We start from the raw sequence: 16,429 nt of genomic DNA, 5'->3' as shown, positions 1-16,429 counted from the left end.
TGTGGTAATAGCAGTTCGACCAGTTCGCCTTTTACATCACAATGTGTTTTGTGTTAAAGAAGTGGGAAAGGAAATGAACTATTGAACATGTGATAGGGACATTGAGATATGGAAATATAAAATGTCAAGGCCAGAGAATAGCCAGTCTCGATTATCCGCTGAAATAGATTCCATTGGGTGTAAAAGGCAACATAGCGATACAAATTATATAACATGTCCTGCCCTACCATGATGTCCATCAGCTTCAAAATCAGTTCAAGTAATTAGTTGCGTGTGATTATGTTGTATTGGTGGATGATGATGATAATAATAATAATAATAATAATAACAACAACAACAACAACAACAACAACAACAACAACAACAACAACAATAATAATAATAATAGCTACAAAATCAATCATAAGATATCTTTACTAAAAGCGGAGTCCATTGTACGGTTTACACTAAAGCAAAAGTGTGAGTTTATGAATCGCTATCAAATATTGATAATACGTGAGCATACCCCGCCCCATCGAAGGTATCCGTCACAAACACATGCAATGGCAAGTCAGTTGTTCACCTGAACTAACATGGGAACATATAATATAATTCAAAATTGGGAATTGGATGGGACATTACCTTGGTCACTGTTACGTCAAATGTGTAACCCTAATCAAATGTGCACGCCTTTTTTAACTCCACTTAATCTCAACTCAATCATAATATTATACTTTATTGAAATAGTAACTCTTTTTGATAACGCGAAGTTGCTTCGTCACATGTACCGTTAGACTTACGTAATTTCACACATCCACGAAATCTGATCTGATGTGACCTCCACGCCGACTTTCTATGGAAAGAAAGACACTATGTGGTCCTACACAAGAGCTACCACATCAGAGAAACTGTGAGCAGTCCCTGTACGCCTAGTCACTAACAATTTGGACCGACATTTCACGTTGAAACATATATAATAATACACTTGACTAATGTACTCACCCTGTCTCATCCTATTGGCCCCTCATCAAATTGGAGTGATACATTGTATGAGGAAAATATGATCTGTACCCCAGTGAACATGGCTTCCTTACTTAACAATGGACATATATACGTGCGTAGACACGTTAGTGAGTGAGTTGCGTTTAACGCCGCTTTTAACAATATTCCAGTTATATCACGGCGTGTCAGCTTAATGTGGGAGGAAAGCCCGAAGCGATACAGGTCTTAGACGTTAAACCCACGAGCACGGGTATGGTGCTGACAAACCTAGAAACATAATCGGGGCGAACCGGGATTCGAACCCACAATCATAAGTTTCTGGATGTAAAAGTCAAAACGTGGTGAATATTTCATTTGCATAGTTAGATATATCCAGAATGTTCCTTTCCTTCATTTTAGCCATACGAATACAAAACACTATCCTGCCAGAAGTGAAAAGGATAGAAAAAACCCAGGTCAGCAATGATAAATTCCTTTCATAACAATATATTAAACTTTCAAATTTGGCATTTTCAGTGCGTCATAAAGTGACCACATGATATACAACGTCCATTGTCTCTCCCTTTTGTTTATTGCATGGATTGTGAAAAAATATCTAGAAACTATCGCTTTTCCATGTTTATTCAGGTGAACAATTGACTTTGACATGAGCTAGTGGCAGGTACGCTAAGGCCATATGAACTGACATTATCGCAAACACCTGGTATAATCACTATTAGATAGTGATTCATAAACACATGTCATGCATATGGCTGTCTCGGGCACAATTTTGTCAAAAGTGAGGAAGGCGGTAGGGACTTATTTTAATTTTTGATTGAAACAAAGAACCCGACCCTTTAAAACACTGTCAGTTGTCAAGCATGTTGTCTTGTGGGTAACAGTGTATGATCCATACGATACGGGAAATTGACATATTTTTGGATAATTTAAATAACTTAACTTTAAGTGATTTATGCTCTCAGAACATTTAACATATCCTTTAGAGCGTATGTTATAATCAAAATCGAACAAGACACTGTCGTTTTAGCAGCGGTTTCACATGCTAATGGAAAGGCTTTTTTTGTCGATTTCGTTGTGTATGGCTGTGTATAGCATTTCTGTTATGGCACAGTGTTCACGATGTTAACCCTGACTAGATTCCGACATGGGTGCAATAAATGTTTCGTGTCTCCTGCGGTTGCAATAATTCGGCTTACAACCTCACTCACTCTCTATGCAATTGTCACCTCAAGTAACGCAACATTATTGTCCCTTGTTGCGCCCTGAAGTGAAGTTAACGCTGGAATGTGTCAACAGCCAAAGTCCGTGCACAGAAATACGATATCTCTCAGATAACAACACTTGATTGTATCCGCGATCTGCTTTTATATGTGGCTGCAAAATATTTACAGATCAAAGTCTACGTTACTACAATTCATGCAGCTATTGGGCGGTCGGGTAGCCTAGTGGTTAAAGCGTTCGCTCGTCACGCCGAAGACCCGGGTTCGATTCCCGACATGGGCACAATGTGTGAAGCCCATTTCTGGTTTCCCCGCCGTGATATTGCTGGAATATTGGTAAAAGCGGCGTAAAATCGTACTCACTCTCTCACTCATGCAGCTATCAATATTCGGAGAGTACAATCCACAGTTCATCATGCGACCAATAGCAGAGTTGTTAAACGGGTAAGCCGAAATTTTCTGCGTGGCTCTCAAAGATTAAGAAAGTAAATGTCAATTATTGTCATTTATGAGATTCACTTGCCCTAGATTGATATAATGATATGCTATCCCGTCCCGACCTCGCGACCTTATCGGGAAAGAGGTTTTCCCCTTGACGATAAAGGCACGGGCCTTAGGTCGTACGACATTCCTTAACGGCGCCGGTGATCGGGGCTACACGTACGTGTACACTGCAGGGTACACTGGGAGGGTATATTTACGTTGCAAGAGTTTGTGACTGCGTGTGATTGTGTGTATCGACACGAACTGTAGTCATCTAGAGCTGTAAACATGTTTACCTTGGCCCTACGGCCATACACCTACCTGCCCTGTGTGTCGCGATCACCTGTTGTCGTCACTGATATTCATTTATCTACGTGTATAAGGATATTACGAACTGTTTTTTGCTCCCGTCCATTTGCTGTATATTGGCTGTATGTATGCGTATAACGAACTACGGTTATAACGAACTATAATTAGTGGTCCCTTTTAGTTCGTTATAACCGTAGTTTAATGTATTCAAATAACGGTCACCCGTTTTGCCTCACGCCCAATGGAATTTGTTACGGCAGAAAGTCGAGACTGGTTAATCTCTGTCATTGGCGGTTTTTTTATTCACTGGATACAAGGAGGTGAGGTGTGTGTGTGTGTGTGTGTGTGTGTGTGTGTGTGTGTGTGTGTGTGTGTGTGTGTGTGTGTGTGTGTGTGTGTGTGTGTAGCGTTATTTTAAGTAAGCTTACCTTTCCTTTATGGATAATTGTCGTCAGTTTTTGTGAACCTATATGTAGCTCATGGTTTCAAAGCACTATAAATGCATCTTGTAAATGATACATCGTTTGAGGGGACGGAACCTCTATGATGTATAAAAATTAAAAAGGACAAAATACTTTCCATATTCATAAGAAATTTCTGCCAAAAACAGTCCATTGCACGATTCCGACTATATCACAAACATGTGTTTATGAATCACTATCAAATAGTGATGATACCAGGTTTTCGCGAAAAGGTGAGTAAGTCAATGTAGGGATTTACGTCCGACATAATTTTTGTCACTGATGCGTCAAATTTGGAAATGTCCTCAACATGTGTAGCATAAGCCTTTTGAAAGCTCTACTGGGGCCCTTAATGTTGTAACCTTGATCCACCAATTTCGGATTGTCTGGTTATTGATGTTGGCGAGTAAAATGACAACTTCGTGTAAAGATTCTTCGTCTTCAACAAAGCCGCCACCTATGTGTTCCTCCTGTAATGGCGGTGGGATAGCCAGGTGGTTGAAGCGTTCGCCCGTCACGCCGAAGCTCCGGGTTCGTTTCCTCATGTGGCTACAACGTTTGTAGTCCATTTGTGGTGTCTCCCCCTGCGATATAATAAAATCTACAAAAAAACAAACTATTTCATCATAAAAATATCTGCTAAAGGTCCATTGTACGATTCCGACAACAACATGAGCAGATGTTTTTGAATCAGATAGTGATACCTTGTGTTCGTGATCATATATATCTTCCAAGAACCATGACGCCTATAAACTGATATACCGTGAACGTATATTCTTATAGACGAACTAACATCCCCTATTAGAGATAGGTACACTGAAAGGTGAGGTGAGGTGAAATTGGGTTTTACGTCGCGTCCAAGATTATTGCACTTATATAGCGACGTGCATGCACGTGTATGTGTGTGTGTGGCTGCTTGTACTAGTCCGGACTGATGCCGATTTATAGTGCTAGCTCACTGAGATACCATGCCGCAGTTTAACATGAATACCCCACTCAGACACAGTATACTGACTCCGAGCCGACCAGTCCTTGTTTTAGCCCCTTAATGTCGAGCGCCAGACAGGGTAACAACAAGTACCATCTTTTAACGTCTTTTGGTATGACGCGGCCGGGGATCGAACCCCGGACCTTCCGCTCTCCGGGCGGACGCTCTACCACAAGACCACGGAGGCGGCCTACACTGAAAGGACTCTAATACTATGTAACATCATTGTACCAGTATGTACGTATGTACGTAGCCCACGGTCATGTACACTTTAAATAAAGGGCTCATGTGTATAATCTGTGAGTAAATAACGTTAACAGACTTGGTTTGACATGATATCGGAATACATGTCTTCAACTAATATATCTAAATCAACCACTCGTCACACAGACCCATCAGTTCTGTCAGACAACGCGTATAAACTGAAGGTTTAGAATCACCACTGGGACAATAATGAAAGATGCATACAAAGTAGAATAGAATCAATACCATACGGGATGTATGGCACTGTGTATGCGTGTTCTTCGGGATGGAAGTTTACCACTGTTTTGAAATTCACATGTTAACTAATTGCCTACCACGCCTTATCAAGCTTGTTAGAACTAACGTTATTCTGATAGAAGACGTGCAAATTGAAATACGATCGATTTGGTATGTATGTCACGTTAGGGCTTAGGGATTACCAACAGGAAATGGAATGATGGGAAACAATTAACAAGGTATGTGGCTGTCTAGGACGTGGCCAAAATAGGGCTTCAATTACACTGGAATCTCACACAAATATACAGGAAAGGGGTTGTGGGTGCAGTGGGAAATGAAAGCAGGGTAGATACATTAATATTTATAATTCAATTACATATATTTTAAAAACTGTTTGGCATACCTGTGACAACAAGATAATGGCATTGATCATGATATGTGTAGGTCGTAAAGGTGATAACAAATTAAGATTCCGAGCGATATCGCTCATCTCTGATCATAATAAATGTCAAGAGTTATCAGTAATAATGTTGCAGTAATGTCCCGCAAGTTTGCGGAATAGACATAGCCTTCTTCTTCTAATTTATTATTATTATTATTATTACTATTATTATTACTATTATTATTTACAGATTAAAATAAAAATGCAGCAAAGAGGGTTTGGGTGATCCTGGCACAGTCAGGCTGGTTAGGCTCATCATCAGCTCAGGGCCCCTGCCCCCTCTACACGCAGCCTAGACAGCGAATGGGACTGGTCGAACCCACCCAGAACTTTTCGGAGAATGTGAAGACTTCCCAACACTGCAGCCTTCTGCATTACATTCTGCATCAGAAGGGCTGTATTCCTGGTAGCAAACCTGGGTACTCTCCCGATGTCAGTCAACAGATTGGGAGGTACGAAACCTAAGGCACTGAGAACAATTGGGAGTCGGACAACTTGGTACTTGGGATGCAAGCGTGATATTTCGAAAGCGAGGTCTGCATATTTGCCATGTTTTTCCTCAATCTTGTCAATCACATTAGTGTCAAAAGGGACAGAAAATTCAATGATTATAAATGATTTATCAAAAAGGACAAGATCAGGTTTGTTGGCCTGGATACATCTGATGCTGTAAACGGGCATATTCAAAAGAATTTTGTATTCATCATTTGCCATGACGCCCCCTGCATTTTCCAAAATCACACATTGACGGTTTCAAGTGTGAAGTGATTGGTACTGAGCAGGGAACAGACCAGCTGACTTCATCCAAGAGGACTCTGCAAGGTTGCTGGTCTTCTCAAAACACTGTTCAAAGAAACTTGATGCTGTGGTCGTTCAGAAAACCTGTCCGTTATAAACTGGGCCGATTTGATGTGACACTTCGCTGGGTTGACACTCATATCTATCCCGTCCAGATATACAGAACTATCAACAAAATCAACATTGTCATTGAGATTATGTCCCCTATCCTTAGCTCGTTAGAAAAACACTGTGAAATGCCTTGTTGTCTTGACATGCGTCACAAGAGGTTCATCAGACAAATAAATGTGTGCTAAAGTGCACAATACAATGCTATCACGAAGAGCCTCGGCGTTAATCAAAACACGCCCGTCCACCATAACTGGTAGTCATAAGCGACTGAGGGGAGAGCGAGGCTGGTGGGATCTATCGTCTGACATGATCCTACGTGTGAGTTTGTCAATACCCTGAATGTCTTGTTTCGTCCAATCAACAGCACCAAAAGAATACGAAAGGACAGGTACAGCATAAGTATTTGAGGCTTTAACTTTATTGCGAGCTTTCAGCGATGAACTCCGGATTTTCTCAAGTCTACATTTGTACGAGGGCTGATCAAAGAGTTCTAAGCCTAACAAACAAAACCAACAGTTGTGAAAGTGTTTTTAATTTTATTTTTTAGCATAATCTCCCTGCTTTTCAATACACTTCTCATATCGATAGTAAAGCTTTTCAATTCTAGCCAGAAGAAGTTTTCTAAAGCCACCCTGAAAAACCCATTCATGGAAGCTTTGAGGTCAACTTTGTCGGCATAGCGTTTTCCACGAAGGTGTTCTTTCAGTTTAGGAAACAGGTGGAAATCACTTGGTGACAGGTTTGGCGAGTATGGAGGATGAAGAACCCACATTGTCGCACAGCAGCCTTTGCAAGTCGAGCTGTGTGAGAAGAGGCATTGTCATGAAATAGTAGGACTCCAGCAGTCAGCATTCCTCATTGCTTTCCTTTGATATAATCTCTCAGGCGATGAAGCAAATCGGTACAGTAGGCACCGGTAATCGTCTTTTGACTTTCTAAGTAACAACAAGGATCACGCCCTTTGCATCCCAGAATACAGTGGCCATAACTTTCTTCACTGATCTTGAAGACTTGAATTTAATTGGTGCCTGAGAAGGGGAATGGTGCAATTCCATGGATGGACGTTTTGCCTCGGGATCATAGTGGTAGACCCATGTTTCATCACTCGTTATTCGTCGCTTTTTTAACTTGACAAAAGCCTCATCAATTAGCTATCTGGCAATGTCAGTTCTTATTTTCCTTAAGATGAGAATTGAGAACTTTGGCACTCAACGAGAAGATATCTTATTTATCTGTAAATGTTCATGAATAATAGTTTCAGTAGATCCATGGCTTAGACCCGTGTCTTCCTCAAGTTCAGCAATGGTAATACGTCTATCTGTCGTTTTTCTACATCCTCGATTGAATCTTCATTGATGGAAGTTGAGGGACCGTCCAAACCTTTGGTCATCATCAATAAATTTCTTGGGGAGTACTTTTCTCTAAAGGCAAAAACGTGATGACTGCTCGGTACTCGTTTTTTTTCCATTTGTGTGTCCATTTGGACCCTTATCACGTTCAACTGGATGTCACTGATATACATGCGGCCTCAACGGACAAATACACTTGAACTACTCAAACAATGTACTGCATTGACTGGTACACTTTGTTATGGCCCATAGTTGAAGGTAAGTCAGGCTTAGAACTTTTTGACCATTCCTCGTATTCTGCCCGTAGTTTGTCTTTGATAGAGGCATTCTGAAGTTTGTCTCTAATCTGCATCCCTAAGTACGTGTAGGTCTGACATTCCACAAGATGGTCAATAACTCCTCCCAGGAGTTGGGTCCATGATGATAACATTGCTCTTTGCTGAGCAAAAAGCTTGAAGGATTTAGTGAAAAGCAAAGGACAAAAAGAATCGCCCTGATTATTCCTCTTCTAATAGAAATGGGTTCCGAAGATCCAATCCGCCCCTGCGAATACATCTGAATTAATTAAAGACTTGAGTATAACAGGTAGTTGCTCGGAAGGTCAAGGCATTTCAGTAGCTTCAAAAGCCATTCGTGAGGTCAGAATCACAAGCTTTTCTGTAGACCATCCAACACATTGGGAGGTTACGGTGGTAACGTCTTCATGGGTAACTTTTTGAACCAACAGTTGATGCTTGCAACCCCAACATCCCTTTCTGGCTCCTTTCTGCTCCATGTAAATAATGTCATTGGAAGCACAGTACCATGACACAAGATCTGTAAGACACCCTAGAATTATTTTTTATTGTGAATTCAGACAGGTAATAGGGCGGAGGTTTGGGGGATCAGTCAAATCACCTTTCTTTGAGAGAAGTATTGTTCGACCTTTGCACAGCCAAGGCGGAACATCCCCTGTATCCAAAATTAAATTATAACAGTGAAGTAATTGATACAAGAAAACAGTTTCCATTACCAGTTTCGAATACCATCAGGTCCTGGAGCCGTATTAGATTTGGATTTTTTAATTATATATTTCAGGCAATCAGGTGTACTGAAACACAGAAATGGTAACTTTATTTTGTCATGTACAATCTTATCCTCTACTAACAATGGTAACCCCTTTAGTCATGATTCCTCGAGGTTAGACCACACCTGTTTCCAAAAACCTTTCATTGGAATCCATGATGGGTCTTTTCTCATCACTGCCATTAGTTGCATTAAAATTGCCTGTAAAATGTTTTCAATAAATTTGAACAGATTATTTTGTTTAATGAACTTATTTTTCTTATCCTTGATCTTGTTCTATTTCTTTCTGTCCAAACCAGGAACTTGGCTTTCAGAGAATCAAGAATTTGATTTAGAATTTTCTCATTTTGTTTCCAAATTGATCAATTGACATTGATTGCCCTGAGGAACGTAATTTCAAGCAAACTTCTATCCAGGATGTAGTTTTCCTTGTTTCATTTAGTTTAATTTGGAACTGGTTTCCATTTTGATGATTTTGTTTATTACCTGTTTGGGGCTCATTGTCTTTGGAAACTGTATGGAGTCCCTCCAATGTTCGAGCAGCAGCATACACGCAACAGTTAATGTCATGCAAAGAACAGTCCGTATTGAGAGCAACAGAAATAATGTCATTTGATTAATGAAGTTGATTCTATAGAGATGATTACTTAAATTGTGTTTTTGGCCTCCGTTTCTCAATCAGTAAATCACAGATTTGTTTATAAAACAAAATACACAAGGGATCATCAGAAACATCATTGACAGAAGCGGGGTCGGAATAGGGGGAAAACTCAAAATCTTCGAGGCATCAGGGATTTCATTTTGTGAGCCCATGTGTGGGTCATCAGTGAGAACTGCATCAGGTAATTTAGGGAAAACAATGCGAACGTTCATTTGCAATTTCGGGTCTGCTGCTGTTGGATTCAAACAAAGGCGCCTGAGGAGGATTGGCAGTTAGCTCACCAGGCTCACGGCGGATATGCAACTTCAGTCGCCGGAGCTGGTCGCAAATATTCTGCTCTGACATGTATGCATACATTGACATGGCTTTGTTCGAATGCTGCTTCAATGTTTTGCATTTATTCGTGGTATTTCTGGCCATCCTGTTGCTTTCTCACACTCAAAGAGTGTAGACTTGAGTTGGTACGCCCAAGATATTATTGGATGGTTCTATGGGGTGAGTGAGTTAAAATTTAACGTTGCACCTGCATTATTTTTAGCCATATAGCGACGGATGGGTTCTATGCCTATAATGGGGCAAGTTCCATCTCCAGTTTGGTTGATTCGTATACTGGATGGAGGCTGACTTGGCTGCTGCTGATTTTCTTCTTGATGTTCTGTAACCCAGTTTTGCACCAGTAAAAACGATTCGGCTGGGGCGGCCGGCTTCTATCTTGTCGAGTATTCTTGCTATATTAAGCACTGAGATAAATAAGACATTTATAATAATTCAATAAGGCTGTTTAATCTCACTGCAGTATTAGATCCAGTATTCACGGTACAATACTGCATTCATCTTAAAAAATGTCAATTACGCTGATGCCGATTCGAAGCAACGATGAGTAAAATACAAAATGCTTCAATATGACAAAAGCCCTACCTCAACGTAGCATCAATATTACAAACAAAGGAAGCAGGACAGGCTATAATGTATCTTGTATTTACAATACCGACCATGAAGAAAACAATTCAGCTATCTGACTTAATCAACACTGAAAAGAAGACAAAAACCTACATTTTCATTTATTTGATCAGTTTGTGAAGACCCCCAAGCAATTGATTGCTCCGGGCTTTGTGAGGAAGGTACCGGTAGCGCTGTATTTCATATGCCTCATTTGGGTTCAATTCCCGGTCATTACGCGATGTAGTCAGAACCAAGACCTTCCATTTCGGGAGACAAATTGGACAAGTTTTCATATTCCTGGTTTCTTTTACTTTTCTTATGCGCCGTACGCTTGAATTGGCTAACAATGTGTCTCGTTAAATCCATATAGCGGGAGGCTACAGAGCCTAATATACTGTAGACCTCCATCTGTGGCAGATGAATCTGAGAAGGGGATAGCAATTTGTGTCAATTTGGTATCTCTTTATTGTAATTCAAGCTCGTGTACCAAGCGTCCCTGTGGCACCGCAACCGTTTCGGATCTGAGTAGGAGACTTTATTCCGATTGAGGAAAAACTATATTCCATCCATGTGTGTCCGTGATGGCACCATAAACTGACAATATCAGTTTCTGTGGGGAAGCTATGGTATATAATTGTCATTCTGACATCTAATATACAAAATGATTGTTTGTTTGTTGTTGTTTAACACCACATTCAGCAATATTCCAGCTATATAACGGCGGTCTGTAAATAATCGAGTGTAGACAGACAATCCAGTGATTTACATCATGAGCATCGATCCACGCAATCAGGATACGATGACATGCATCAACCAAGTCTGACCACCCGACCCCGTTAGTCGCCTCTTACGACAAGCATAGTCGCCTTTTATGGTAAGCATGGCTTGTTGAAGACCTATTCTACCCCGGATCCTCACGGGTCATATACAACACGTGGTATTCAGGAGATTGATCACTTGAAACACTCAGCAGATTCAACGAGAATGCATTTAGCAATATTTCTTCTTGTATTTGCATAATAAGTCGCCGTTATTTGATACAGAAATGATCAAGAAAAAATATCACAAAACCCTGTGCACTAAATGCACCGGCATTACCTCTAGGTTTGAACGTATGGAGTAATTTTATAATGAGCTGTTTTGAAATTCTTTAAAGCAAAGACCAGTGGCGTTGCCGACGGAACAAGTTTTTTTAGAACCACTTTAACGTGTCGTTAGCTCCGAGTAGTATTCATCGGCGGTTTCTAATTGACTTCAATGTGTAGTACGTCAGGGGAGTCGCGATAGTCTTCCTTCCTGTTGTTTTGATTTATGTTTAGTTTTCTCCTACACGAGGGACTAATTAACTTTGGTACGGTTTTCATCTCTGGTAAAACTGCTATTGATATGTACATCTTCATCTTTGGATGTGTCAGCGAATGTTACGAATCTTATATTTGAATTACTTGCAAAAATTACTAGCCCTTTACCAATCAATCCTGTTGGATAGTGTTTGTTTGGTAATAGCTCACGGTGATTGACTGACTGCAACAATCCGCGGTAAATACGTGAGTGAGTAAGGTTTTGCGCCACTTTGAACAGTATTTCAGTTAGATCGCAATGTCAGCTTGGTAGGAGTGAGTATGATTTTACGCCGCTTTTAGCAATCTTCCAGCAATATCATGGCGGGGGACACCAGAAATGGGCCATTGTACCAATGTCGGGAATCGAACCCGGATCTTCGGCGTGACGAGCGAACGCTTTAACCACAAGGCTGCCCCCAGCTTGGTAGGAAGCCTGAAGTCTTACAGAACACAAACTTAAAGGGACCGACTATTTCACTGGGCATGTTGAATGTGTTGAAATATAATGTGTTGTGGGTTCCCCCAAAATTGAATTTGTCACAGCCGAGCACCCCTCCCTTTCCCAACCATGCCATTGTCTTACCCTTGGGTGGAAGCGACGAGTACGGGTGATTAGAGGAATATAATCAAGGCGATTGGAACCCACCCACCCAACATACACAGTGACTCCTTTTGATTTGAGTCGCTAATGACATACATTCATATATGACTTAACATGGATAGCTCCTTCATCACATCACGTGGCAATCCGAGCAAGAATTGGTCTTCAGCAACCCATGAGCATCTGGCGACTGATGGGATCGGATGGTCAGGCTCGCTGACTCGATTGATAAATGGCACCATATCCTAAATGCTCATGATGGCAATCACTGGACTTTAAGGCCAAAACTCGATAAATTTACAGACCAATGTCATATAGTTGTCATATTGATAAGTGTGGCGTTAAACAAACAAACAAACAAACTTTCATCACGCTCGGCATGATCAACAAAACCTGAAAGATAAACTCAGATGTTTAGGCTCTGTTCCTACACCCTAAATATACACACAATTGATGTTACTTGTACAAGTGCCATAACAATAACAACTGACCCTTCTCTAACTATGAAATGAAGGGTGTTTGCAACACAACTAATTCAGCCTTTAATGTTTTTAAATGCCCAATTTATTTATTAAGTCGACTGCAACGCAATGGACGGAAACCACTTCAATTACTGCATGTGACGTCACATCGACAACTCGATGACAATTTCGTAATTCGGCCTGTCAATTATTGTTTCAATCATTGCGTTAGCCAGTCCATTGATCTACTTATCTGTCAGTTGTCAGTCTTAAAGCATGCACTGGAAATAACCTGATACTATTACTAATAACGGTATTTCCATTACTCAAATCATGACCATTGATTAATCACTTAAAACACAACGTCGACGAAGAAATCCCCATAAACCTCGGAGCTGACGGTGAGATGGCACCATTATCTGATTTATTCATCGATCACATTTTCCCCAAGACTATTTGCAGGATCAACGATACAAATCTAAGTCCTCTTCTGGGAGAGAGTTTGTGATAAGACAACATGTTCTTGGCAGCAACATGCAAGAAGGTAAACATTCCAGTGACGACTCCCAGACGTTCTTTGGTGAAACGCAGTAATCCCTGCAAATCATTGCATTTTGGCGGACATAAGACCGTTTCTCGTGGGACTTAAAGCAGGATACCAGTGATAACACAACAAACGAAGGGGTAATTGTATTGTTAAGAGCAGATGAGTTAGATTCTTTCTAATTATTCGGCTTCCATAATGTTTTCGTAATGGGTCAGCGGTAAAATGAGCATTGTGGTAGCACGATGCGTTAACGTGGCTGTGTCAGCGGCAAGTTTCGTGAACAGATTGGGACGCACTTGTACTTTGAGATATAAAAATATTGTTCTTTAACCATAGGTTTTGCCAAAATGAAATCGATTTAACTTGGCATCTTTTCTGTGATCAGTGTTTTGTTTTAAAATTACGACTATGTATTTTATTTGAAAATATTTACATATTGTATATGATAACAATTAGAATATTAGAATAAACTAAAAAATGGTTACCTTGCTCAGACCAGTATGTTAGTATTTGGAATTCATATGTGAAAGGAATTACTTTCAGTCATACATTTCATATAGATAGTCCATTGAACGATTCTGGCTATGTCATGAGCATGTGTTTATGAATCACGATCAAATAGGTGTCCGCGATAAAGTGGTCGTATCCTGCCCCACCGGTTGTACCCGTCACAAACACACGCAAAGGCAAGTCAAACGTTCACCTGATAAAACACGGTCCCTTCTGGTACATGTCAAAATTTCATCGAACATCATTTTGTGACTGAAGCGTCAAATTAGGAACTGTCCCCCACTTGTTTTCCACAATGAAAGCTTTACTGAAGCCTTGAATTTGAATAAGACATTTGAAATATTAATAAAGAAATTTTGCTAGTTCCAAGTGCTTGGCGATATACAGGGTGTTGGTTTTGGAAGTAAAGGAAATAGCTTGTGAATGAAAATATATATACTGTTTCAATACAATATCTATCATTCATGTACCACAGTGAGTGAGTTGGGTTTAACGCCGCTTTTAACAATCTTCCAGTTATATCAGCTTAATGTGGGAGGAAAGCCCGAAGTGATGCAGGTCTCGGACGTTTACCACTTCGGTGAAACCCACGAGCGCTGGTATGGTGCTGACAAACCTAGAAAGATAATCGGGTCGAACCGGGATTCGAACCAACAATCCTAGGTTTCTAGTGCCTTCGACGAATGGACCACTCGTGCCCCCTCGTGTACCATAAATGACATTAGTAATAGAAGAATTAGAAAGAACTATGACATCGTGTTTAACAAAGTAAAATATCATCCGAATGCTATTTGGTGTAGGGACACTGCCAGTCAGTGGTCAAAGGCACAGCAAGTCGTTGGACAGAGATGCACCAGTCGCCTTGCCTCCAGGCCTCGCTGTTCATTGGTTCGAATCCCAAATGTGTGACCCTCGGTCTTCCAGTACTTCCATTGGTCACCCTTTGGGTTTTCCTCGCACATTAAACTGGTAATGAAATCAGAAATATTAGCAGGACGGATTTGAGAAACATTGACAGTGAGGTAAAACTGCGAGTTGTATCGTCACATCCCGTGTAAGCGATCGTTTATGATCAAATAGGGATAAGTTTGTTAGTTTGTTGTTTAATGCCGCACTCAACAATATTACAGCTAGATGACGGCGGTCTGTATATCGAGTCTTGACCTGACAATCCAGTGATTGACAACATTAGCATCGACCCATGTCATTGGGATACGATGACATGCATCAACCAAGTCAGCGAGCCTGACCACCCGATCCCGTTATTCGCCTCTGACGACAAGCATAGTCGCCTTTTACGACATGCGTGGGTCTAGTGATAAGTAATTGTAATAGTCAGGCTCGGTCGAAAACGATCAAGACCTTCGGTTTTCGCCCACGTTCCCGCGATCGTTTGAAGTCATTAAATATATGATTATTTATTATTACATACACGTCTCGTGTGTAAAAACTATGTCTGTTGTACGTATAACAACTAGTAAAGATTTCAATTGACTTTTATTATTTGTTAGTTTTCTTTTAAATCCGTTTTAACAATATCTCTTTGAAACTGACGGTTGGGATGGGACAGAAAACATCCTGACAACCACGTTCCCCCACCCCCAACCCGTTACAGTACTGTAGGATTATTCAAGGATCATTTGAATGAAGCACGTCAAGATGTTTCAGGTTTTATGTACGACGTATTTCAGACATAAGGCACAATGATACAAAATATATAGCAGTTAAATTATTGTGCATTTTCAGTACAATGCTCATAATAATCAGAAAAAGTAATCGCCACTGAAGGATATGGTTAAGACTCCTCAACGTCACTGTGATGATATATGTTGATATACTGTGTGTTGTTTCCTGCCTGTTCATCGGCATTCATTCAACATGAATTGTGCGAATTCTTTTTAAATTCGAAGAGAGATACTTTTGATCTTTCCACGCTTTCCTTAAAGCAATGATTTATCAAATCCCTGAACGCCCATAAGCCGGACTGAAAGAGCGTCTACCGACCTTGTGTTCACAGGGAGGCGTTTAGATCAAACTTCCACGTTTCATACATTCAATCATTATTGTATGTGGTTCTATTTATTATAAAACTTCACAATATTCAAATACTTAAATCTGTCACCAAAGTTGCTGTCATAGTATGTATGTTTACTACATTCCTCCATAAGGGAGGTGGGGTGAAATGGGGTTTAACGTCGCGTCCAAGATTATTGCACGTGTGTGCGTGCGTGCGTGCGTGCGTGCGTGCGTGCGTGCGTGCGTGCGTGCGTGCGTGTGTCTGTTCTAGTCCGGACTGATGCCGATTTATAGCGCTAGCACACTGAGATACCATGCCGCAGATTAACATGAATAACCCACTAAGAAACAGTATACTGACTCCGAGCCGACCAGTCCTTGTTTTAGCCTCTTAACAACCGAGCGCCAGACAGGGTAACAACAAGTACCATCTTTTAACGTTTGTTCGTATGACGCGGCCGGGGATCGAACCCCAGACCTCCGGGCGGACGCTCTACCACTAGACCACGGAGGCGGTCTCCCCCAAAAAGGAAATGTCTCTCTCACTGTATACGTGGAAAATAGTTGACGTTGCAACTGATTTATTGATGTTTTGTACCGTCTGATCAAAAATAATAATTAATAATATCCTATCCTGGACTAGGGTGACTGATTAGAAATT

The sequence above is a fragment of the Haliotis rufescens genome, unplaced genomic scaffold (assembly GCF_023055435.1).
Source record: "Haliotis rufescens isolate VD_foot unplaced genomic scaffold, xgHalRufe1.0.p SCAF_4, whole genome shotgun sequence".
Classification (NCBI taxonomy): Eukaryota; Metazoa; Mollusca; class Gastropoda; order Lepetellida; family Haliotidae; genus Haliotis; species Haliotis rufescens.
Note: the sequence above shows the minus strand (reverse complement) of the source record.